General features: G+C 49.9%; 1 pseudogene; it reads right to left on the bottom strand.

Moving 5' to 3' along the window:
* Nucleotides 1–11,712: 11,712 nt before the first annotated feature.
* The window catches only part of LOC147104549 (immunoglobulin lambda-1 light chain-like), a 51,899-nt pseudogene continuing 37,388 nt past the window's right edge, over nucleotides 11,713–26,223 (bottom strand).

The following is a 26,223-nucleotide window of genomic DNA, read 5'->3' as shown; positions in this document are numbered from 1 at the left end:
AAGCTTAGTCTACTCAATCTCTCATCATAAGGCAATCTCCTCATCCAAGCAACGAGTCAAGTGAACCTTCGTTGCACTCCCTCTAAGGCAACTATGTCTTTCCTTAGGTAAGGAGACCAGAATCCTACACAGTACTCCAGGTGTAGCCTTACCAGGGCCATATATAATTGCAGTAAGACGTCTTTACTCTTATACTCAAATCCTCTTGTAATAAAGGCCAACATACCATTTTCTTTCCTTATTGCTTGCTGCACCTGCATGTTAACCTTCTGTGATTCATATACAAGGACATCCAGGTCCCTCTGAATGCAAACATTTACCAGTCTCTCACCATTCAAAATATATTCTGCTTTTTTTGTTTTTCCTACCAAAGTGGATAACTTCACACTTCCCCACATTGTATTCCATTTGCCATGTTTTTGCCCACTCAGTCAACCTGCTCATATCTCTGTGCAACCTCTTTGAGTCCTCCTCACAGCCTACTTTCTCACCTAACTTTGTATCATCAGCAAACTTGGATATGGTACACTCAGTCCCTTCATCTAAGGCATTAATATAGATCATATAAATAGCTGAGGCCCAAGCACTGATACTTGCCGTACTCCGATAGTTGCAGTCTGCCAACCTGAAAAATCCCCTTTATTCCTACTCTGTTTTCTGTTCATTAACCAATCCATGCTAATATATTACCCCCAATCCCATGAGTCCTAATTTCGTGTAATAACCTCCTGTGTGGCACCTTATCGAATTCTTTTTGAAAATCCAAATACACTACATCCACCGATTCCTCCTTATCCATCCTAATCCACCCTACTAGTTACATCTTCAAGAAACTCTAACAGATTTGTCAAACACGATTTCCCTTTCATAAAACCATGTTAACTCTGCCACATCATATTACGATTTTTTAAGTGCCCTGTTACTGCATCCCTAATAATAGATTCCAGCATTTTACCTGCTACTGATGTCAGGCTGACCTATGATTCCCGTTTCTTTCTCTTCCTCCTTTCTTTAATAGCGAGGTAAAAAAGAGGACGTCTCTTGCACTATTGACCCCCTGCACAAAGCTGGGTGCCCCTTCCCTGGATTGCTGAGCCATTTGTGTTAGTGCAGAGATACTTACCTATTTTTTGAGGTTCAGAAGGGAATTCAACTTTAAGTGCTGAAGACTCCCATTTGGGACTTATTTTTAATGATTTTTTGAAAGGCAGTAAGGGCTGTAAACTGCATTTTTCACTACATTTTAATTTTAGACAAGAAGACAGTGCCCTTTTAGTTAACCACAATTCCTAGCAAACTGCATAGCCTCGCTGTCAGAGGTTGTTAGAAGCTGGAATGCCACTTCAGCACGCCATAGGAGGCCGTTACTTCTTCCAAAATTCTATAGACTCTGGAACAATTCCTATGGACTATTCTTCTTCTCAGGCAATCCCTCGGAACCGAGGGTGACTTGCTTCCACATTAAAAATGAGTTTGCAGGTGACTGATGAGTGCAATGCTGGATCTACAGTCTCTGTCACAGGTGGGGCAGGTGGTGGTTGAAGGGGCTGGTGGGTGGGGTGCTTCGGTTGATGTGTGCTCCTTGTGCTGCCTGTGTTTGGCTTCCACTTGCTCCCGGTGAAGCGACTCGAGGTGTTCAGTGCCTTCCCAGATGCTTCTCCTCCACTTTGTGCGGTCTTGGGCCAGGGATTCCCAGGTGTTGATGGGGATGTGACACTTTTTCAAGGAGGCTTTGAGGGTGCCCTTGAAGTGTTTCCTCTGCCCACCTGGGGCTCTCTTGCCATGCCGGAGCTCCGAGTAGTGCACTTGTTTTGAGAGTCTCGTATCGGGCATGCGGAAATTGTGAGTCGTCCATCGGAGCTGATTGAGCATGGTCAAAGCTTCGATACTGGGAATGTTGGCCTGAGCAAGAACACTGACGTTGGTGCGCCTATCCTGCCAATGTATTTGCAGGATCTTGTGGAGGCAGCGTTGGGGGTACCTCTCCAGTGCTTTAAGGTGCCTGCTGTACATGTTCCATGTCTCTGAGGCATGCAGCAGGGCGGGTATCACTGCTGCTCTATAGACCATGAGCTTAGTGCCGGGTTTGAGCTCCTGGTCTTCAAACACTCTCTTCCTCAGGCGACTGAAGGCTGCACTGGCACACTGAAGGCGGTGTTGGACTTCTTCTCGATCTTCCTTGCTGCAACGCTCCATCTCACCCTCAGTAAGCTCTCCACTGAAGTGGAGCTAATTTACAGAATAAAGGGGAAACTGTTCAACGTCCATCGCCTCCAGTCCAGATCCAAGATCGGCCCATCCTCTGTCATCGAATTACAGTATGGAGACAGAGCTTGTGTCTGCGCTCACTTGGAGGTCGAACTTCAAACCATCGTCAACACCTTCACCGAAGTGTATGAGAGCATGGGCCTTACACTAAACATCCGTAAGACAAAGGCCCTCTCCAACCTGCCCCCGCCACACAATACTGCCACGACAAGACCTTGAACAATGTGGGCCACTATCCATACCTCGGGAGCCTACTGTCAACAAGGGCAGACGTCGACGATGAAGTCACATGGATTGGAGGGTAGCTAATGTAACCCCACTATTTGAAAAAGGTGGTAGAGAGAAAATGTGGAATTATAAAACGGTAAGCCTGTCATCTGTAGTGGGGAAAATGCTAGAGTCCATTGTAAAAGCTGTAATAGCAGAGCACTTGGAAAACAGTGACAGGATCGGACAAAGGCAACATGGATTTAGAAAAGGTAAATCATGCTTGACTAATCTAGTGGAATTTTTTGAGGATGTAACTAGTAAAATGGATAAGGGAGAACCAGTGGATGTGGTGTATTTGGACTTTCAGAAGGCTTTTGATAAGGTCCCTCATAAGAGATTAGCTTGCAAAGCTAAAGCACATTGGATTGGGGGTAAGGTACTGACTTCGATAGAGAACTGGTTGGCAGACAGGAAGTAAAGAGTTGGAATAAATGGGTCTTTTTCTGAATGGCAGGCAGTGACTAGTGGGGTACCGCAGGGGTCAGTGCCAGGACCCCAGTTATTCACATTATTTATTAATGATCTAGACAAGGGAATTAGATGTAATATCTCCAAGATGGCAGACGACACAAAGCTGGGTGGGTGTGTGTGCTGTGAGGAGGATGCAGAGAAACTCCAGTGTGATTTGGACAGGTTGGGTGATTGGGCAGATGCATGGCAGATGCAGTATAATGTGGATAAATGCCAGACTCTCCACTTTGGTGGCAAAAACAGGAAGGCAGATTATTATCTGAACGGGAATAGAGTGGGAAAAGGGGAAGTGCAATGAGACCTGGGTGTCCTTGTGCACCACTCGCTGGAGGTAAGCATATAGGTGCAGCAGGCGGTTAAGAAGGCAAATGGTATGTTGGGCTTCATAGCGAGAGGATTCGAGTACAGGAGCAAGGATGCCTTGTTGCAGTTGTACGGGGCCTTGGTGAGACCAAACCTTGAGTATTGTGTGCAGTTTTGGTCGCCTTATCTGAGGAAGTATGTTCTTGCCATGGAGGGAGTGCAGCGAAGATTCACCAGGCTGATACCTGGGATGGCAGGAATGATGTGTGAAGAGGGATTGGGTCATTTGGGCATGTATTCGCTAGAGGTTAGAAGAATGAGAGGGGATCCGATTGAAACTTATAAAATTCTAACAGGACTAGATAGACTAGATGCAGGAAGGATGTTCCCGATGGTGGGGGAGTCCGGAACTAGGGGTCACAGTCTAAGGATAAGGGGTAAGCCATTTAGGACTGAGATGAGGAGGAATGTCTTCACCCAGAGAGTGGTGAACCTGTGGAATTCTCTACCACACAAGGCGGTTGAGGCCAATTCATGAAATATATTCAAGAAGGAGTTAGATATATTTCTTAAGGCTAAAGGGATCAAGGTATATGGGGAGAAAGCAGGAACAGGGTACTGAATTTGGATGATCAGCCATGATCTCATTAAATGGCAGAACAGGCTCGAGGGGCCGAATGGCCTACTGCTGCTCCTATCTTCTTTGTTTCTATGTTTCTATGTTACACATGTAAGAAGTCACACAACACCAGGTTATAGTCCAACAGCTTTATTTGAAGTCACAAGCTTTAGGAGCGCTGCTCCTTCATCAGTTGAAGTGGAAAGATGCATAAAGACACAGCTTATATAGTCAGAGAATAATGTCAGATGTTTACAGGTAATCTTTCTAACTGCCATTTATCACACCTCGGCAGAGAGATAATCATAGCAATCAAAGGTGTGAATGGTGTCCAAACAGGTCAGTCAGGAAAACATTACATCAAAGAACAATGAGGTGGGGTCACAAGGGGTCAAATGTTGCAAATGCTGGGGTCTGTGTGAAGAACAAAAAAACAGACAAAAAACATTTTTTTTGCTGGAAATCACAGCAGGTCCGGCCGCATCTGTGTAGAGAGAACAAGCCAACAACGACTCGAGTCTGGATGACCCTACGTCAGGTGGGGTTACATGTAGCGTGACATGAACCCAAGATCCCGGTTCAGGCCATCCTCATGGGTGCAGAACTTGGCTATCAGTTTCTGCTCGACGATTTTGCGTTGTCGTGTATCTCGAAGGCCACCTTGGAGAATGCTTACCCGAAGATCGGAGGCTGAATATCCTTGACTGCTGAAGTGTTCCCCGACTGGGAGGGAACACTCCTGCCTGGTGATTGTTGCGCTGTGTCCGTTCGTCCGTTGACGCAGTGTCTGCATCGTCTCGCCAATGTACCATGCTCTGGGGCATCCTTTCCTGCAACGTATGAGGTAGACAACGTTGGCCGAGTCACATGAGTATGTACCATGTACCTGGTGGGTGGTGTCCTCACATGTGATGTTACACAATAAGTTAGTGCTGGGCTACAAATCTTAATCCACAGCACTAATTTTACGTGGTAGCGCTTCGTCCATTTTCAGCGGCGTTAGCCTTAGTTGCCAGTGACAACGGCAACTCTCGTGGCGGCCATGAATTCCCCCCGTGCCCCCGAAATGTCTTTCACATTGCTGTGTGTACGACCTATAGGTGGTGCAACATTGCCACCTACTGGTGCAGTAGCATATGGCACACAGGGACACAGGGATGTTGTGATAGTAACCTTCGAGCTGATTGGTTCGAAGCAAGTCACCTGCAGTTGCTTTGAAATTGTCTGTCAAATGTATAAGTATCAGTGAGCTTTAATGCGAGTGGGCATTTAAGTTTACAATCTATCTGGTGAGGTGTATGCTAATACCTGCCCAATGGAGATCCTACCTTTGAGTATATAAACGTATCAGTTGCATGTTCTATTCAGTGTGTTTTCATTAATTAACAGGCATCTGTCAGGTAAACCATTGCCTGATAGTTTCTCGGATCTGTTTATCAAATAAAGGATAGGAAACAGGAGCTAGAGTAATAGTCCTGACGGGATATCAAGACCACCAGAGAGGTATATTGGGAATTGCCTGTGGGCTAATCCCACTCCACCTTAAGTTGTGCGGTGGTTTGGTGGAAACATGGGCGATGAAATTGGTCTTTTGTGAGGGAGTAAATCAGGCGAGTGAATCGGTAGCCAATTTCAGCAGGGTGTGAAAACCGATATAACAACAGAAAATGCTGGAAACACTCAGCAGGTCAGGCAGCATCGAGGAGAGAGAAACAGATTTAACGTTTTGGGTCGAAATCCATTCATCGGACCTGGAAAAGGTTAGAGAAGAGAGATTTTTAAGCAAGTGCCGTGGCAGGGACAGGGGGGAGGTGAGGAAAGAACAAAGGGAAGGTCTGTGATAGGCTGGAAGACAGGGGAGATTAAAAGACAAAGGGATGATGGTGCAAGGCAAAAGGAGAGGTAATGGGACAAGTTAAGAAACAAAAGATGGCTCTAGATGAGGTGTAAATGGCGATGGCAGAATCATCAACAGCTACCATGTGAGATAGAAAAATTGGAAACAATAAATAAAATATAGGGGACGAGGTTATAGCCTGAAATTGTTGAACTCAGTCCAGAAGGCTGTAAAGTGCCTAATCGAAAGATGAGGTGCTGTTCCTCGAGCTTACGATGAAATTCTTTGGAACAGTGTACGAGGCCGAGGTCCGAGAGATCAGAGAGGGAGTGGAGCGGAGAATTAAACTGTCAGGCGACCGGAAGGTCGGAGTCATTCTTACGGACTGAACGGAGGTGTTTCGCAAAGACATTCTCCCCGTTTCTCCATCTCCGCCACATCTGCTCTGTCGTGGGGTGGGGTTGGGGGGGGGAGGCAGGGGCAGTGGCGCGACAACAAATTAGGCAGTAGAAGGTATTATGACAACTTCCACCACCTTGGGTGTTGACATGAAAGATTCTCTTCATGTTGTTGCACACAATCTGTACATTCTGGGAGATGAAGCGCCTCGTGTTGATGTAGCTGAAGTGTTTTTCTGTGGTAGTTTGCAAGGCAACATGCTTGCCATCGATTGCAGACTTCCCCGGCCAAGTAGATGGCCCTTACTTGTTTCTGCGTTGCTGTGATTCCAAAGGTAATGAATTTGCCTGCTGTCCTTTAAAGGACGTCAACAACATAATCAATAACCGGGCCATACTACTGTCAGCTGATAGTGCCGAGATCCCTAGAAAATATAAAAGTTGCGGACAGCGATTACCTGTATAGCTGTTGAGAGATCAGTGTGAGTAGATGAGCGTGTAGGCCCATCTACAGAGTTGCCCTGTTGCTTCTTTGGTAAACTACACTGTGCTAATACACAACTCCTCAGAAAGCTCCTCATAAGGAGTAATATCTGGTAGGCCGAATGCTTCTTAAGTCCTGCCTGAGTCTTCTTTGCTCCATCCTGCGCTGATTCTCCTCCTCCATGATAATTGCATGCAGCGGTAAGTCCATAGGAAACATCATCCTCAGGGTCGTGAGACTGAGAGGATTCCCTGGTCTTAGTTCTCACAGAATGGCAGTGATAGAAGTTCCAATTGATGATGATTAGCTAAAGAGGAGAGTTTACCTTCTGCATTTTACACCAGTTGTCATTCTGTATTCGCAGGAAACAACGAGGGAGATTTCCAATGGAAACCTGAACCGTAAATAGCGGAATCAGTGAACCTCACAAACAGGGCTTGATGATATCCCTCAAATTTTCGCAAGTACTCATGATGTAACCCTTTCACCCGTTCACTGTGAACCAGAAGGACCCGATTCTGGATCCTCAACACAATTCTGTTCAATGGGTTTTCACGAATTGGAACTGAATTGAACCAGGTCTATTTTGGGAGGTTTGGAAAATGAATGGCAGGAATTCGTTCTTACTGGCACATATTTTATTAGGAATTACTGGGGAAATGTTTAACATTTTCCTCTGTGCGCAGAATTGCAACATCTTCGCACAAGCACACAGGTTAGTATCAGTCTTGTGGTAATACATCACTAGTTAGACCTCAGCTGAAGTATTGTGTCTAATTCTGGGCACAACTCTTTAGGGATGATGTCAAGGTCTTGGAGCGGGTGCAGAGGAGATTTATCAAAATGATACCAGGGATGAGGTTCTTCAATTGTGTGGAGGGATAAGAGAAGCTGGGATTGTTCTACTTAGAGGAGAGAAGGTTACGGGCGATTTGAGAGAGGTACACAAAACTACGAAGGGTTTTAATGGAATAACTAAAGAGAAACAGTTTCCACTGGCAGGAGTGTCAGAAACAGAAGACATGAATTTAAGATAATTGGGAAAAGAAGTAGAGGGAGTGTGGGATGAGTTTTTTATACAACGAGTTGTTATGAACTGGAATTCACTGCCTGAAAGGGAGATGGAAGCAAATTCAATAGTAACTTTCAAAAGGGAATTGGATAAATACTTGAAATGTAAAAATGTGCAGGTTTATGGGAAAGGAGATGGGGAGTGGGACTAATTGGATTGCCCTATCAAAGAGCCAGCACAGGTACGATGGGCCGAATGGACTCCTCCTGTATTGTATGATTCTATGATGCTTCAATTCAATGATTCTATAGAACACGGACCCATTGTATCAAATAACATGAAGTGGATCCATTTCATTCATGCTAGAATCAGGGATCCGTAACATTAAAACAGGGCATACAATAATCGAAAATGTTCCTTGCTCAGTCTAATTTTTATTGTTATTTGATCTCGGGGTATGTGCAACAATGGTGTGGCCTCAGTTATTGCCCATCAGTAGATGCCCTGAGAAGTTGGTGAAGGGCGTTCTCCTTGAAGCCCTGCAATCCTTCTGGTGATGGTGTTCCCGACCCGGTATTGGGTAGGTAACCCCAGGTGATTGAACTAGCGACCGCGAAATAGCAATGATATATATCCAAGTTGGGATAATGTATGGCTTGGAGGGGAACCTGGAGGTGATGGTGTTCGCACAACATTGTTGCTTTGATTCTTCTAGGGGTTATGGTTGCAACGAGGACCAGTGCTATCAAATCAACCGTGGTAATTTGCTGCAGTGCATTCTGCAGGTCGTACATATTGCTGCTACATTGATGGGCTAAATATCAGGTTCAATGGCAGGAGCTCAGATCAAGTGACCTGTTGACTTTTGATTGGTGGTGAAATACTTGAGTGTTGTTGAGACTGCACGCCTCCAGACGTATGATTACAGCTACTGGAGGCATTCTGTTTGAATTCCCCTGTGTAGGAATTCCTCTGGTCACTGTGTAATGCGATACCCTAAAAGTTTTTGAGATTTCCCCTTGCTTGTCTCGTGAACGTAGAAGCTTGGGGGAAGTTCTTTTAGAAGGTTAACGAAATCACCAGCTATACTAAATGAGAGAATCTTCAACAACACATTGACAATGTCGCACAAATCGTGATTAAATCAATTCCTAACACGCCTGCCAACAAGTTGACTGAGGAACACCCGGTGTTAACACGAAGCTAAATTCAGAGCCACCAATGCCACATTCCACAGCTTTAGAATGAAGTAAACACTAGTCACTCACACATAAACAGTTTTAATCACTTTCAATACAGATAGGGCGAGGGTCAGTATTGCTGGTTTACACTCATAATTTTAGGGACCCAATCTTTCTCACTTTATTAAATCTCACGATTACGTGTAACCCCTTGTTATGACACGTTATTTTCTCCGCTTTATTTGTCAAATATGTAAAACTCAAGGAAATACAAAGCATGTTCATGGAATCTGACCTCATAATTGAATCCTTTAAGCCCTGGTATCATTTTGATGAATCTGTACTGCAGCTCTTCCAAGACCAATATATCTTTCCTAAGTTCGGTGCCCAGAACTGAATGCAGTACTCCAGATGGGGGTCTGACCAAGGCTGTGTACAACGGAAGCATTACTCCTTCACTTTTTAATTACCACCCTTGCGATGAAGTTCAACATTCCATTCGCCTCTTTGAGCATCTTTTGCAGCTGTACACTAAATTTTAGTGATTTGTGTAAATGGACATCTAAATCTGTTTGCTCATCCACAGCTGCTAGTCTCTCAGCATTAAGCAAATATTCTGATTTGTCATTCTCAGGCCCAGTGGATGACTTCATGCTTCCCCACATTTAGCTACAGCTGCCATATTTTTGACCCTTCACTTAGTCTATCTATGTAACTTCCATCGCTGATCCACATAACCTATATTGCCTCCTAACTTACTATCATCTGCAGACATGTACATACAACTCTCTGGCCTAGAAATTCAGTGGGCCTTGCGCCCACTTAGCGCCTAAAGAGGTCTTTTGCGCCGGCGGGGTGGTAGCGCGGAAATTGAGTGCAGCGGTATTGGCGGCGGTAGCCGTTAGCGCTGCGCCGGGACCGATGATGTCATCGGTGTGCGCGGTGGCCCGTAACGCCCCGAAACCGCGCCGATCCCCATATTTACTTGCGCCCACCTCCTCCGAAGCGGGCGCAAACAGCGAACAGAAAACGGGGCCGTCCTGCTGCCATAGTGGGGCGCTTTAAAGCTGAAGGTGCGGCCGGCCGCTTTTTCGGCGGCCGCCTGCCCACACCTCCTTCCCCGGCCTCCTCCACCTCCCCCCCCCACTGCGGCATTGCCGGCTGGTTTCCGTGCAGTCCGGCACTTCTCCGTTGTGCCGGGCTCTTTTGCCGGCACTCGCGATCGGGGCTCCTGCCGTTGCAGGCACCTCCCCCTTAAGAGAAGGAGGAGGCCTGCAGTACCGCAGCCTGCCGCACCGCATCGGGTGGCGCTGCGGCAACTAGCGCGCCGATATTGAGTTGCAGCGCCCCAAACGGAGGCGGGCACACCCTGGTATAGCGCCCGCTTCCGAATTGGGGCGCAGAAGATGAATATACGGCGTGCGCTAATGCCTCCCCGCCCAGCGCTAACTTTTGGGCGCGAGCGAGCTGCCCGCGCCCAAGTGAATTTCTAGGCCTCTATGTCTTCATCTAAATCATTCATATATATAGTGAGAAGCTGAGGTCCCAGAACTGATCTCTAGGGAACACGACTTATCACATCCAGCCAATCAGAGAACAAACCCTTTATCCTTACTCTCTCTGTCTCCTACCTCCCAACCAATCACCAACCCATACCTTCAAATAAATTAGTTACTTGTTCTGTAGGTTGTTATCTTATATTTATGCCTCCATGGTCTGGACTCACCCACAGTGGAAACTGCTTATCCACGTCCCCACTATCACACTCTATCATAAATTTAAAGGCCCGCATCAAATATCATTAGTCTTCTCTTTTCTAGAGAAAAGAGACCAACATGTTCAGTTTTACTGATAGTTGCATTCTCCCATGTCTAGTGATAACCGTGTAAGTATTTTCTGCACTTTCACCAGTCCTTCAATATCATTTACATAGAATGGAGACCAGAACTGAACACAGTTCTATATAACTCTAATACGAACCAGCTGCTTTTGTGTTCTATTTACCTAGAAACGAACCCGCGACTTTTGCAATCTTTATGGCCTTAACAACTTGTGTTGCTACTTTTAGCGATTTACTTATTATCAGTCCTATATCATTCTGTGCTAAAGGGGAATACCGTATCGAGTGTGTGGTTAGTGTGATGCTCAATTTAAAAAACGCAACTCTTATCTGAGCTGGTTTCAGTCAAGGCCTGACAGAATCTGTAGTTATGACGCTTTGACCTGCTACTAATAACACCTGTTTTAATATAAGCATATTGACCAAAGATTAAAGTCCTCGGATATTTAAAAAAAAAATCATGCAATTGCAGAAACTGCACAGATGTAGTTCCGGGATATACAAAAGGGAGGCGGTCAGAAGTTTTCCCTGAGTTTGTGTAACCACATGATTTAGAAGAACTTACACCACCTACTTTGAATCCTTGTCATAAAAACGGACACAGTTCAGCCAGGTCTATTTTAAAATTATGTTGTAAGATTATTTTCAGGAACTGTTATAAAATGTGTACGTAATGTCACTATTCTGACTGATTTCCACTGACGTTACATAAAATGTGCAGAATGCCACAAAAAATAAAACCTCACTATTTAGTTACATTTAGAAAGTTGCTGTGAACTGTTTCAGGGGTAACGGACAGCAAAGAATAACAGCACGTGAGATAATGGAAGAGTCATTTTGTTGCACTGCAGTATTTGTAACGTTACACTGAAACTTTGATCAGCCCAGGGTGAACACAGTGTAAAATACTGACAACGGAATGTAGCGGAGAAACTGCACATCTCTTGTGATAGGAAATGTTCCACTGAAACTCAAACATGTAATAGCTGTTTACGGAAATTATTTTTAAAGTAACTTGACCAATGGTATAATAGATCAATACATAAGATTCTTGAATCAGATACAGCTGGATCTGGCGATACTTGTTTGAAGCGGGTTTGCCTGAGTCTCGTGTTTAACCACACAGGAGTAAAGCTCGTGTGAGTTCCACTCTGAGGCTGACAGAGTCAGATAACTGCTCACACTGAACGTGTTGTCCGTCTCCTGCTGGATCCGACTGGTCTCAACACCATTCCCTCTGACACTGCCATCGACAGTCCACTCAATCTCCACAGCGCCCGGGTTAAAGCCGTTCACCAAACATACCAGGGTCGCCGTGTTCTTGGCTGCGATTTGATCCGATGCAAGCGGAAGGAGAGACACTGAGGGAGCCCTTGGACCTGAAAAGGAGAAACAAATGAAGGACGATCCTTCTTAATAGACATAAAAGTCGCAATCAATGTTTTACTTTCTTCAAATCTTTTAAAAGTCGAAGTCACTACAAAGCCAGAAGAATTTAATACAGCGGAACCTCAATAGTGGCAATTGTACAACGACTGGTGTCCACAGTTCTAGAAAATATAGAACCTGAGAGCATGTTCCTACTTTTCTTGTATGGAAAGGAACAGATACAAATCTTTAAAAGGAAATTTAATCTGAAGGAAATAATGTGGTCAGAAAATAATAATAACACAAAAATAATACTGGACACAGTATTATATTGAAATGTACTGGCCTGACGCAATCTGTCACAGACAGTGTCCCAGGAGCTGAGGATTTAAAATAATCGGAAAAAGCAATGAATCCGAATTTGGGATAAGTATTGGAACCATTGCTGAAAGCAAAGGTTCTGTAATATGTAACTCGAAACACTGGATTCTAATCAATTTACTGTTAATCTCGATTGTTTCTTCTGTCTCCAGTTTTACTCTTCTATTGACGGAAGTGGTAAATATTGGGCTAATATTTGGATTTCTGTCCAATCACTGCCGCGGCCGCTCTGCTCGGCTCCGCGTTTCAACAAGATTTCCCGCCCCGTCCGACGGTGACTATATTGTGTAAAACTTCAGAAGGCTGTTCTATCACATTCGAAATACGCTCTTTGGAGACATCTCTGGGGTCAGAGTGTCACAAATGTTACGTTTTCTTTAATGAGAAGGAATTTCCAACTAAAAACGTCGGTTATTGCAAACAATTGTATCTATATTGTATGATAATATCCCAACAATAACCTATGCAAGTCATGAAGCCAAAAATATACTGGCAATATCTGATCCTCAAGCAACATCGCTAAAACAGCTTAACTGACCATGATCACATTGATGTTTGTGGGACCTTGCTGTGCGCAAATGGACTGCCGCGTTTCTTACATTACAAGGGTGACTGTACTTCAAATGTATTCAATTGGCTGTGAAGCGCGTTGAGATATCCTGAGGTCGTCGTAGGCGCTATATCAATGCAAGTTTATTCTTTCTTATTATTAAACAGAAATATTCGCATGATAGTAATAATGAAATATAACCCAGTGTAACAATGTTGAAGCCGGATTATGACAATCTCCTCTCTCTTTAGATGAACTTTCGCAACGACCAAAGGCTACAAGCAAAAGTTACCAATGACAAACCCTCGGTAAAATTGTTTATGTAATGTAAAGCACCGAAGAAAGGGCTGAAACATTATTACTTTTTCAATACTAGAGTTAGAGGCTGGGCCGTTACAATTGGTTCTGACATTGAAGTGAGGTGCCAACTATATCAGCGCGTCTCACCAATACCAGGTTTACCCGGGTCGGTTTCACACACTATTGCCGTCCTGAGAGGGTCGCCCTGGAGCCTACAGGTGCAATGACAAGGGTGCCCTATAGCGTCCTAGCAATGGTAAGGAGCGTGGAGGCGTCCACCTCCAATATTGCACAAGGCTCTGCGCACACCAAGGAGCCCATCATTTCCAGTCTGCAAAGGATGGTATAATCCCAGAGAGACCGTGGTGACCCGGACTTCATGCCGCATGTGATGGGCGATCTGGCAGCTTCCATTGCAGCACAGGCAGAAGCTACACAACGTCTTAGTGCTGTAATGCAGTCTATACTCGGTGACATCCAATCTCAGATGGCTCTCCTGTAGCAGAGAAATTAAACAAATAACAGCATGCATTGAGGATCGGTTAACGGACAGAAAACAGAGAGTGGGAGGAAACGGGTCATTTTCGGGTTGACAGGCTGTAACTAGTGGTGTACTGCAATGATCAGTGCTTGGGCCTCAGCTATTCACAATCTACTTCAATGATTTGGATAAGGGGACCAAATGATACAAGTTTGCTGATGATACAAAGCTCGGTGGGAATGTAAGTTGTGAGGAGGATGCAAGGAGACTTCAATGGGCTAAGCGAGTGGGCAAGAACATGGCAAATGGGATATAAGGTGGAGAAACGTGAAGTTATCTACTTTGGTACGAAAATAGAAAAGCAGAGTATTTTTTAAATGGTGAGAGATTCGGAAATGTTGGTGTTCAGAGGGACATGGGTATCCTTGTACACGAATCACTAAATGTTAACATGCAGGTACAGCAAGCAATTAGGAAAGCAAATGGTATGGTGGCCGTTATTACAAGGGGATTTGAGTGTAAGAGCAAAGACGTCTTACTACAATCATATAGGGCCATGGTGAGACCACACCTGGAGTATTGTGTACAGTTTTGTTCTCCTTAACTAAGGAAGGATATACCTGCCATAGCGGGAGTGCAACGAAGGTTCACCAAACTGGTTCCTGGGATGGGGGGATTGTCCTATGAGGAGAGATTGAGTAGTCTAGGCCTGTATTCTCTAGACTTTAGAAAAATGAGAGGTGGTCTCATTGAAACATACAAAATTCTTACAGGGATTGACAGGGTAGATGCAGGGAGGATATTTTCCCTGGCTGGGGAGTCTAGAACCAGGGGACGCAGTCTCAGAGCAGGGATCGGCCAATTAGGACTGCGATGAGGAGAAATTTCTTCACACAGAGGGTGGTGAATCTTTGGAATTTTTTACCACAGTGTGCTCTTCAGGCTCAGTCGTTGATTATATTCAAGGCAGAGATCGTTAGATTTTTGAAAATTAAGGGAATCAAAGGATATGGGGACACTGCATGAAAGTGGAGGTGTGGTTGAGGATCAGCCATGATCTTATTGAATGGTGGAGCAGGCTCAAAGGGCCAAATGGCCAACTCCTGCTCCTATTTCATATGTTCTTATGTTCTTATGCTGCCGCCCATACTGAGTGGTGTAGTCTGCAGCCGGGCCTTGCAGGCCCAGAGCTGGTCGAGGGCATCCCGAAAGGGCATCTGGAGTTTCCCACACGGGCACTCAGCAGCCTTCCACCATCCGTGCTGCAGCCACTGAGCCAACACTTCGTAGGAGCAATAGAGTAGGCAAAGGCCCAGTAATGAGAGGCATTAAGGAATTGCACAGGGGTGAATAGTTAATATTTTTGTTTTAAGTATGTATTCAATGATTATTGATAAATGTATTAATTCAGTTTGGATTCTTTAGTGGAGTGTCTCATTTCGGCTTTGCGCTGTTATATGGCCTGCGACAGGGATGGAATGATAGGGATGTGGTGAGCAACGGGGATGTGGGGTTCAATTCATTGGAACCACAGTCTGATGAGGTGGTCACAGTTCACCCTTCCAGGAGGCCGATTGTGTGGCTGCCTCCTTGCTCGCTCCTGTTCCTCCTCCTCCTCGTCATCCTCCTCCTCGTCTTCATCCTCGTTCCCATCCTTGCCCTATTCCTCCTCCTGTGTTGGTCCCGCAATCCTTGGTGGCAAGGGCTCGGCTGCCATGATGGCCAAGTTGTGGAGCATGCAGCAGACCACCACAAAATGTGACACCCACTCAGCCAAGTAGTGGAGGGCCCCTCAGGAGCGGTCAAGGCAGTGGTACCATTGCTTGAGCACCCCAATGGTCTTCTCAATGATGTTCCTGTTGGCGGTATGGCTCTCATTATATGAGTGCTGAGCAGAACTGTTGGGGTTGCAGAGGGGAGTAATGAGCCAGGTGGAGAGCGGATAGCCCTTGTTTCCGACCAGCCAGCCACGAGCTTCATATGGTGACTGGAATAGTGCTAGCACACCGGTCCGGTGCAGGATGAAGGCATCGTGGCTGCTGCCAGGATAGTGAGCATTCACATTGAGGATTAGCAGTCTGTGGTCACACACCAACTGTGCATTAAGTGAGTGATAGCCTTTGCGGTTATGGATGACTTCAGGACTGTTATGTAGTGCTCGCAAAGCCAAGAGGTGCAGTCAATGGTGCCCTGCACGATGGGGAAGCCCACTATCCTGACAAAACCACATGAACACTCGTCCTGCTTCTCTCTGGTGCTGGGGAAGGAAATGTAATCCATTCTCCTACTGTAGAGAGCCTCTGTGACCTGACGGATGCAGCGATGGATGGCGATCTGCGAGATGTTAGCTATATCTCCTGTTGCAGACCGGAAGGAACCCCTGTTGAAGAAATTGAGGGCGACAGTAACCTTGACTGTGACTGAGAGAGCCGTGGTCGCCCTGATCTAAGGCTCGAGGTCATGTTGCAGGAGGTGGCAGAGTTCTGTTACCAGCTCCTTGCTGAAGTGGAGCCTTTTAATACACTTCTCACTAAATTGGAAGACCCTCAGGGGGTAAGGACTCCTGTTGAGAGCCCTGATGGCCCTCCTCCTCTCTCTGGACATATGTTAAAATCATGGAGGCTGCCTCAGCTCCCTCCACCATAGATCCTGGAGGGCGAGGTCGATTGCCAGTACAGCCCCCATAATGATACCAAATATATCACTTTAATATGTTTTCAGAATAAATGTCACTAATTTTTAGCAGCCAGAATATTCGTGAAAGTAACAAACCTTTAAATTACTGAATACAGCTGTTGCACAATCTCAAACTGACAAGGAAGCAATGAAACAGCACCAAACTGAAAGCTGCGACTGATCCCTTTAAATCTCTCCCCTGTAGCTTCCTTCCATCTGCATCCAGCCTACACTTCCTGTGGTCGTTGGGGCGAGGCGCTAAGGCAGGGGGCGCTAACAGAGCGTTGCACACTCACTGACGTCTCGATCTGTCTGGGGCTAAATGCCCAGGTGCTAACAGTAAATAGCGGTGCTAAAGGGGGACTGAATTTAGTGTGCTGCACTGCAATCGCCATGCCTCAGCACTAATGGATTAGCACACTGTTAGCATCTCTGCCAGGCATTAACGGGAGGCACTAAACTACTGAATTTCCCCCCACACGACACTTTTCATACAACTGCCTGGATTCCCTGTGGGGGACTGATAAATTAATTGCACCAGATAAACAAGCCTTATGTATCTTGCATGTTGCTATTGTGAGCTGCAAGTTGGGCGATTTTTCATATATCTCTTGTTGCTGCTTGAAACGACCCAGGAGTATAATAACGCATGGCAGAGGGCACCTTTGATTTAACCGTCACTGTCTTGGATCAGTTTCTAAGTTTGGCTTCAGGGTGTTGCAAAGTTCCCTTGTGGCCTCTTTAAGGAATAATGAACTTCACTTGCAACATCCTTGTAACATACTCAGCAATGACTGTCTTGGCCTTTGTACTGGACTAGGTCCTATTAGCTGGCTGCAGGTGCCAGTATACTGTATTTCATGCCTTATTAGTGGATGGAAGTTATCATAATTACACTGTATAACATGACAGCTCCACGACTCTTATCAATATTTTAGAGTATCTACACGTTCGGGCTACTGTTAAAATGTACTTGTTCAAAAAGTATTTTAATGAGTTAGAGTCAGAGAGTTATATAGCACAGAAAGAGGCCTTTCGGCCCATCGTGTCCGTGCCGGCCTTCAAGCCCTGTCTATTCTAATCCCATTTTCCAGCACTTGGTCCGTAGCCTAGTATGCTATGGCGTTTCAAATGCTCATCTAAATGCTTCTTGAATGTTGTGAGGTTTCCTGCCTCTACCACCCTTTCAGGCAGTGAGTTCCAGATTCCAACCACCCGCTGGGTGAAAAGGTTTTCCCTCAAATCCCCTCTAAACCTGCTGTCCCTTACCTTGAAACTATGCCCCCTGGTTATTGACCCCTCTACTAAGGGAAATGTTCCTTTCTATCTACCTTATCTATGCCCCTCATAATTTTGTACACCTCATTCAGGTCCACCCTCAGCCTTCTCTGCTCTAAGGAAAAGATCCCCAGCCTGTCCAATCTCTCTTGATAGCTGAAATGCTCCAGCCCAGGTTGTAATGTCCGAGTATAAATAATACACGGACTGCAGGAGAACAATAAAAGAGGTATTTACTTGAACAGAGGGTACTCTTTTATTTGGACCCAAAAAACAACCCAATTCAACTGTAAATAAACAAAAGTTCAACTAAAGCTTAACAAATCAAATTAAAATTTGGTTTTCTGTGTTGATGATGCACTCCAGTCCCTGCGGCGCCCATCGGTCGCGGAAATACTCAAGCGCTCCGGCGGACACCACGTGCTCCATCTCCAGGGCCACCCGGGCGCGAACATGGCCGCGGAAGAGATGCAGGCAATCCGGCTGGACGACCCCCTCGACCGCCCGCTGCCTGGACCAATTGATGGCTCTTTTAGCCAGGCCCAGGAGCAGGCCCACAAGGAGGTCCTCCAACCTGTCCGCTCCCCTCCGCACCGGGTGACCGTAGATCAAGAGCGTGGGACTGAAGTGCAACCAAAAATCGAGGAGCAGCCCCTTCAAGTAGTGAAAGAGGGGCTGCAACCTCTCACAATCCATATAAACGTGAAACACGGACTCCTCCAGGCCGCAAAAAATGCAGGCGGCCTGGGAGTCAGTGAACCTACTTAAAACCTTATTGCACGGGACCGCTCCGTGCAACACCCTCCAGGCCAAGTCCCCGATGGAACAAGGGAGGACTCCCGCATAGAGAGCCCTCCATTGGGGACCTCCGCTACCGCCGGTCAGCAAAACGCCACGCCAAGGCGTGTCCGGACGGTAGACGAAGATGGCAAAGTGGAGAGTGTGCAGGAGCAGCCCGTACAGGAAACCCCTCCGCGCGGAATGAAAAGGCACGGAGGGTATTTCCTCGAGACGGCTCAAGTTGTGAGGCGCCGGTTCCCGAGGGGAGTTTCGGGGCCGGGCGCCGATGAGGAATTCCGTCCGAACGGGGGTAAGCTCGGACGGGATCGCCCCACGTGCTTGAGCCGCCTCGATACACCTAGTGGAGTCGGGGCCCAGTGCCGCTTTTACCGATTCGATGGTTTCGACCACGAGCCGGACGTTGGCCCAGGACAGGCACCGCGCCAGCTCCTCCAGTGCCATCCAGCCCGCTCCTCCACCATCGAGCAGGTCCCCGACTCTGGTCACCTTGCCAGCCACAGCCCTACCCTCTGCCAGCCGCCCGAACCCGTGTTCGTGGAGGTGCGGATTCCTGAGCAGCGGCTCCCGAAGGAGAGCCGCCGCTCCTGACGGGGGAGAGCTCCGCCTGGAAGCGACGTAGTTCCAAACCCATAGTAGTTCCTGGTAGAAGACAGGCAGCTCCCGCAGGCCGGCATGCCTGCTGCCCACTTTCGCAAACAGGAGCTGCGTGTCGTAATTGAGGCCATGCAGCTGGCGGAAGAAAAACGTCGCCAGCGCACACCATCTCGGAGGATTCTCGACGTACAGGTATCTCTGCAGCATCTGAAGACGGAAAGTCACAGCCTGGGTGCGAAGGCACACCAGCGCCTGACCGCCCTCCCTAAGCGGGAGACACAGAACCGCGGCAGAGAACCAGTGCTTCCTTTTGTCCCAGAAGAAGTCGATGAGCTTCTTCTGAATCTTGGCGACAAACGCAGGGGGAGGGATCAAAGTGACCAACCGGTACCACAACATGGCGGCCACCAGCTGGTTTATGACCAGCGCTCGACCCCTGTAGGACAACACTCAGAGCAGTCCTGTCCAGCGTCCTAGGCGAGCGGTGACTTTGGCCTCCAGCTCTTGCCAGTTCGCCGGCCAAGCGTCCTCGGCAGGGCTAAGGTAGACTCCCAAATAGAGGAGGTGCGTGGTGCTCCAGGCGAAAGGCCTGAACTCCTCCGGCAGGGAGTCCACCCACCACTGACCCACCAGGAGTCCGGAACATTTCTCCCAGTTGATCTTGGCGGAGGATGCGTCTGAGTAAATCTGCTGGCATTCCCGCATCCTCCGCAAGTCAGCGGGATCCGTGACCATGAGGAGCACGTCATCGGTGTAAGCCGAGAGGACCACCTCCATGCCCGGCCCTTGCAGAGCCAGTCCCGTCAACCTCTTCCGCAAGAGGCGCAGGAAAGGCTCCACGCAAATGGCATATAACTGACCGGACATGGGGCATCCCTGACGCACCCCCCTCCCGAAGCGAAGGGGCGCCGTCAAGGACCCGTTAACTTTAATCAGACACTCCGCGGCGGCGTACAGAAGTTGGATCCGGGCGACGAAATGCGTCCCGAACCCGAATGCGCACAGAGTCCCGAAGAGATACTCGTGATCCACCCTGTCGAACGCCTTCTCCTGATCCAGGGAAAGGAAGGCGACCGACAGACCAGCCCTCTGGGAGTGGTGGACCAGATCCCGGACCAGATGGATGTTATCATGGATGGTCCGGCCCGGGACCGTGTAGGCCTGGTCGGGGTGGATCATGTGGGCCAGCACGGTGCCAAGGCGAGCAGACATGGCCCTGGCAAAGATTTTATAGTCCGTGCTGAGGAGGGAGACCGGGCACCAGTTCTTAAGGAGGCGGAGATCGCCCTTCTTAGGCAGCAGGACAATGACCGCCCTGCGCCAAGAGAGGGGCATCTCCCCGGTCGCCAAACTTTCCCCCAGGACCCGCGCGTAGTCGCCCCCCAAGACGTCCCAGAACACCCTGTGGAACTCCACGGTCAGCCCGTCCAGCCCCGGGGACTTTCCCCTAGAGAGCTGGCGGAGGGCGCCGGTCAGCTCCGCTAGACTTAGCGGAGCGTCCAATTTTTTGGCGCCCTCCGGGCCAACCTTCGTCAGGTCCTCCCACAAAACTCTGCGCGCATCCTTGCTGGACGGATCTGGAGAGAACAGAGCCCCGTAATAGGCGCGGGTCTCCGCGCTGATTCCCTCCGGATCCGAGACCAGAGATCCGTCGTCGGCCAGCAGCCCCAAGAGCTGCTTACGGACCCCCCGTCTTTTTTCCAGCGAGTAGAAGAAGGGGGAGCCGCGGTCCAGGTCCCGCAGGAGCTGGACCCGCGACCTCACGTACGCGCCTCGGGACCCGATGAGCTGCAGGTCCTTCAGCGCGCCCTTCTTCTCTTCGTACACCTTCCGCAGGGCCGGGTCCTCGACGACCTGACCGAGACGGGACTCCAGGTCGAGCACCTCCTTCTCCAACCGCCCGACCCGGGCCTCCCGCCTCTTGGTCGACCCCTTCGCGTACTCCTGACAGAAGAGACGGATGTGAGCCTTGCCCACATCCCACCATAGCCTCAAGGAGGGGAAGCCCCCCTGCTTCCTTCTCCAGTCGGCCCAGAATCGACGAAACAAATCCCGGAACCGTGCGTCCTCCAGCAGCAGGTTGTTAAAATGCCAGTACACGGACCCCCCCGCGCGTGCAGCGGAGCGAGCTCCGCCCACACCAGGTGGTGGTCCGTGCACGGCACCGGCCGCATGGAAGCTGCCGGAACGCAGGAGACGTACGCCCGGGAAATATAGAGGCGGTCGATTCTGGACCTTCCTCCCCCAGACCTCACGCTAGTGAAGGCGCTGGAGTCGGTGTGGAGATTTCGCCAGACGTCCACCAAGTCGAAGGACCCAACCAGGTCCCTCAACTTCTCCATCGCCGCCGGGCTTCGCGGGGGACCCGAACGGTCCCTCACCTCGAGGGTGCAGTTAAAATCCCCCCCGAGGATGACGCACTTGCCCACGTCGATGGAGCCCAAGAGAGCGGACACTTCTTCAAAGAAGCGCACTTGCTGCGCACTGGTCTGAGGGGCGTACACGTTCACTAGATGGAGCGGCACGCCCCCCAGGCGAACAGTGACCTGGAGCAAGCGGCCCGGCACATGCTCCTTGACCCCCAAGATCTCCGGCTGAAAATGCGGGGCCAGCAAGATAGCCACCCCGCTGGAATTGTTAGAGAGGTGACTCATGCTGACCCCTCCTTGCCACTCCAGGAGCCACGTGGCTTCGTCTCCCGGAACGGTGTGGGTTTCTTGCAGGAAGCACACCGCATACTTCCCGTCCCGAAGGACCGAGAAGTTATTGAATCTGCGGCGCGCCTCCCTGCTGCCGTTGATGTTGAGGCTGGCTATGGTTATCTTCATGTCAGAAGCATAGTGCAACCTCTACCTACACCTAACGGGGGGAGGAAGCGCAGCCGCTGGTCAGCTGCCACTTCCTCAGCAGCCCAGTGAGAAACGTTGTGAGCCGACGCAGCTCGAGCGGGTTCACACCCTCGTCCGCGCCCATGATCTTAACGGCGGCGCGGACGGAATCGATGAGCAGCGCCAGCTCCGACCACCTGTCGAGGGCCAGCCGGACCTTATTGCGCTGACCCAGGCACGCGGCCATAAAATCCCGGAGTTCCCTTACGGAAATGAGGGGAGACTCGGCAAGGGGCACGAGGTCATCCATCGCCACGTCGGCGCTGGAGTCCGAATCGTCCTCCGTGCCCATCACCGAGTCCCCATCCTCCTCCAGGAGGTCGTCACCAGCGGTGCGAAGCGAACGACTCGGCCGCGCCAGCCAGCCCCGCCTCCGCCCGGATCCCACCCCCAGGATCGACGGCAGAGGATTTCTCCCTGGGCTCCTCTAGGGGTGCCGGGCCAGAAGACGGCGGCGGTTCAGAGCTCCCGCCCGCCTCAGATGCCGGAACGACCAGAGAAACCGGGGAGAGAACAATTTCCAGCTCCTCCAGTACGTCCGGCACCAGAGACGCAGCCAGGGGGCCATCCTCCTCCCCGCCACCAACCTCCGACCCAGCGGACGGGGGGTTTTGAATTAAAAGCTCCAGCAGGACGAGCATCCCCTGGGAGACGTCTGGGTCGCATTGGGCGAGCTCATTATCCTCGAGCTCGCCCGACCCAGCCCCCAGGCTGCCCGACCCGGCGAGGGGTAACGGCACCGATAGAAGGTCAATTTCAATTACTGCCGCGGGTTGTTCGGCAACCCCCCCCATGGGCAGGGTCTCATCCCCATCCCCGGGAGGCACGTGCTGGACAGACACATCTGCCTCAGCCTCCCGAGGGACAGGTGACCCCTGCCGATCGCTGGTGATGATGACAGCGCTGGGGGGGGGGCGCAGTACCCGCGGCGGGCGACGACTCCCCCTGCTCGGAGGGACCTTCCTCCTCCCGGTCCTCCTCCTCATCCAGGGGGTCGCGCCTTCTTTTTAGCACGGAGGGAGCGAGGGAGACCTCCATGTCTGCAAAGGCCTCCTCGGGCCCGAGCCCGGCCGCAGGTATTGGCATTACCGCTGCGGCGGTTGCGGCCACAGGCTCGGGCACGAGGCCCCTCCCGCTCACATCTGCCCTGATCAACTCCGCGAGGAGCGCGGGTGTAAGGGGCTCAAGGGGCAAGGGCTCACCATCCACGGGGGGACCCGCCCTAAGGTGCTTCTTTTTTTCCCCGCGCCTTCTTTCCGGCCGGACACGCTCACTCCCCCCCGCCGGAGGCCTTGGTGGCATCGGCCCCCGATGTCAACCGCGCATCAGACGTACTTGACGCGCGGGCAGCCCCGGGGGGAAGGGCGGCGGCGGCGGCACCAGCCTCGGCCGCACGAGATGATCCGGCGGCCTTGGAGGCAGGGCAGTTCCTCCTGATGTGCCCCACCTCCTTGCAGGCATGGCACCTCACACCGTCCGACGTCCAAAAGGCGCGGTAGGCGGTCCCCTCGTGGAGGACGACGAACGCCCCATCAGTGTCCTCCTCCCGCGCCAGCTGGATAAACAGCTGGCGCCGGAAGGAGAAGACGTGGCGAAGGCTGGCCTCCCGGAAGCCGAGCGGGATGGGTGTGATCCCCGACCTCACCTCCCCAAGTTGTCGCAAATGGGGAAGGAGGAGCTCACCAGGAACATAGGGCGGGACGTTGGAAATAATGATCCTCTGCGCGGTGGCCTCGAGAGGATCCACCGGCAGGAAGGTCCCGCCCACGGTGAGCCCCTTGGCGACAGCCAGGGACACCGCCCGCTCCGACCCCAGGAAGAACACAGCCTTCCCATACATTTTCGAGGCCGCGACGATGGCTGAGGGGCTGACAACCCCAGCCATGGCCTTGATGCAGGCCTCGATGGTCATAGTGGGGTGAGTGTAGCTCTTCACCCCAAGCTTTTTTGTTATTAATCGAAAAGGTGACGGGGCAGCAGGAACAGCGGGAGCAGCTGTGGCTGTGGCTACCACTCTCGCATAGGTCCCGGCTGGCCCTGCCACCGGCGAAGACGCAGTCGCCATTCTGGGGTGCTTTTTTTAAGGGCTACACTCACCCCAAGTCACAGGCCTGAAGGTGTTAATGGCCTCGGTGTATATATATATTTTTTTGTCCTCTATTGAGCAGAGGGAGCTGATTAAAATGAGGACACACCTCTCTCCTTATTGATTTAAATTGGGAGAGGGGCCCTCTCCCCTCTGCTCAATTGGCAATTAATAAAATAGATGAAACTAAGGTGCCTTAGAAAGACAGGCAGAGAGAGACAAATAGAGAGAGAGAGGTGGGGGGTGGGAAGGAGGGAGGCCGCAAAGGGCAGTGTTGCCACTCAGGATGGTGGGTGGGTGTTGGCAGGGTTGCACTCTCCGATGGAAAAAGTCTTTGGTGGTGGTGGTCTTCTGGCAGGGGGAGAAGACGTCTTTAACTGGAAAAGCTGGAGAAGACCGGGCAATAGGCCGTACGTTCTCGCGCCCATCAAATTTAATAATACCGACGCCTTCTTTCCATCGGCCACCTCATTTGCCTTGCAGTACACTTCAATTCTTTCCACATATGTGGTCCAGTCTTCTACCTCGTTGTTGAAAGCAGTGATACTGCCACTCTTCGGCATCTTGAGTGATTTAAAATGGCGCCTTCTGCACTTTTTCTTCTTCCCCAATGGAATAAAATGGCGCCTCCCGCGCTTTTCCTTCTTCCCCAATGTAATAAAATGGCGCCTCCCGCGCTTTTCCTTCTTCCCCTTGCTGCCACGCTGCTCCTAGCGTTCTACAGGGTAATGGCGGCGACCCGCGGCTTCGGCGCGTATCACTTTTCCTTCCCCGCGTTCTATCCTCTCCACGCTGCCCTGTTCTTGAGCACCGACTGTGCCCTGTGCGCTCCACCCTCTCTCTCTCTCTTGATCCCGACAACGCTGCATGGCCCCTTTGCAGAGCCGCTCGATCGAGCCCGAGCCCGCCGCAGTCCGGAAGGGTCAGCGCACTACCTGCTACCAGCACGACTTGCTGGAACACTTCGACTGGGGAGCCAGGCCCAGCTCTCCACAGCCTCCCCTGCAAATCTCCGATGGATCGCTGGGTGGTTGCCTGCAGTCGACGCCCGCCGTTCTAACTTCGACCTACAAGAAGCTTCTCTTCAGGGAAAAGATCCCTGTGAGGTGATGCAGTACTGCAGGTGAGTTCGAACCTGCCCGTCGCCAGTGTAATGCCCGAGTATAAATAATACACGGACTGCAGGAGAACAATAAAACAGTCATTTACTTGAACAGAGGGTAACTTAAGACTGAAATACAGAAGCCTGCTATGGCTTTATATACAGGGGTGGTCACTGCCGGTACTGCAGTATAGAATCAATTCTTCTCTTAAAGGCACATACACAACACAGGTAACATCCTGATGAATCTCCTCTGCACCCTCTCCTACAGTGTGATGACCAGAACTGCACACAGTATCCCAGCTGTGGCCTAACTAGCGTTTTGTACAGCTCCATCATAAACTCCCTGCTCTTATATTATATGCCTCAGCTAATGAAGGCACATATCCCATATGCCTTTTAACCACCTTATCTACCTGTGCTGCTGCCTTCAGGGTTCTATGTACATGCACTCCAAGGTCCCCCTGTCCTTCCTAGGGTCCTGCCATTAATTGTGTATTCTCTTGCCTTGTTAGTCCTCCCAAAATGCATCACCTCACACTTTTCCGGGTTAAAATCCATTTGCCACTATTCTGCCCATGTGACCAACCCGTCTATATCGTCCTGTAGCCGCAGGCTTCCCTCCTCGCTAGTTACCACTCCACCAATTTTCATGTCATCTACGAACTTACTGATCATACCTCGTACATTCATATCTAAATCATTAATGTACACTACAAACAGCAAAGGACCCAGCACCGATCCCTGCGGTACACCACTGGACACAGGCTTCCAGTCACAAAAACAACCTTCGACTATCACCCTCTGCCGCCTGCCACTAAGCCAATTTTGGGTCCAATGTGCCAAATTTCCCTGGATTCCATGAGTTCTTATGTTCTTGACCAGTCTCCCATGCGGGACTTTGTCAAAAACCTTACTGAAGTCCATGTAGACTACATCAACTGCACTACCCTCATCCACATACCTAGTCACCCCCTCACAAAATTCAATCAAATTGGTTAGACTTGATCTCCCCCTGACAAAGCCATGCTGACT

Source organism: Somniosus microcephalus, chromosome 19 (genome assembly GCF_052327205.1).
Source record: "Somniosus microcephalus isolate GS21.2 chromosome 19, FLI_Smic_1.0, whole genome shotgun sequence".
In the NCBI taxonomy this organism is placed as follows: Eukaryota; Metazoa; Chordata; class Chondrichthyes; order Squaliformes; family Somniosidae; genus Somniosus; species Somniosus microcephalus.
The sequence above is the reverse complement of the archived record's forward strand: the minus strand, read 5'-3'. Positions and strand labels throughout refer to the sequence as shown.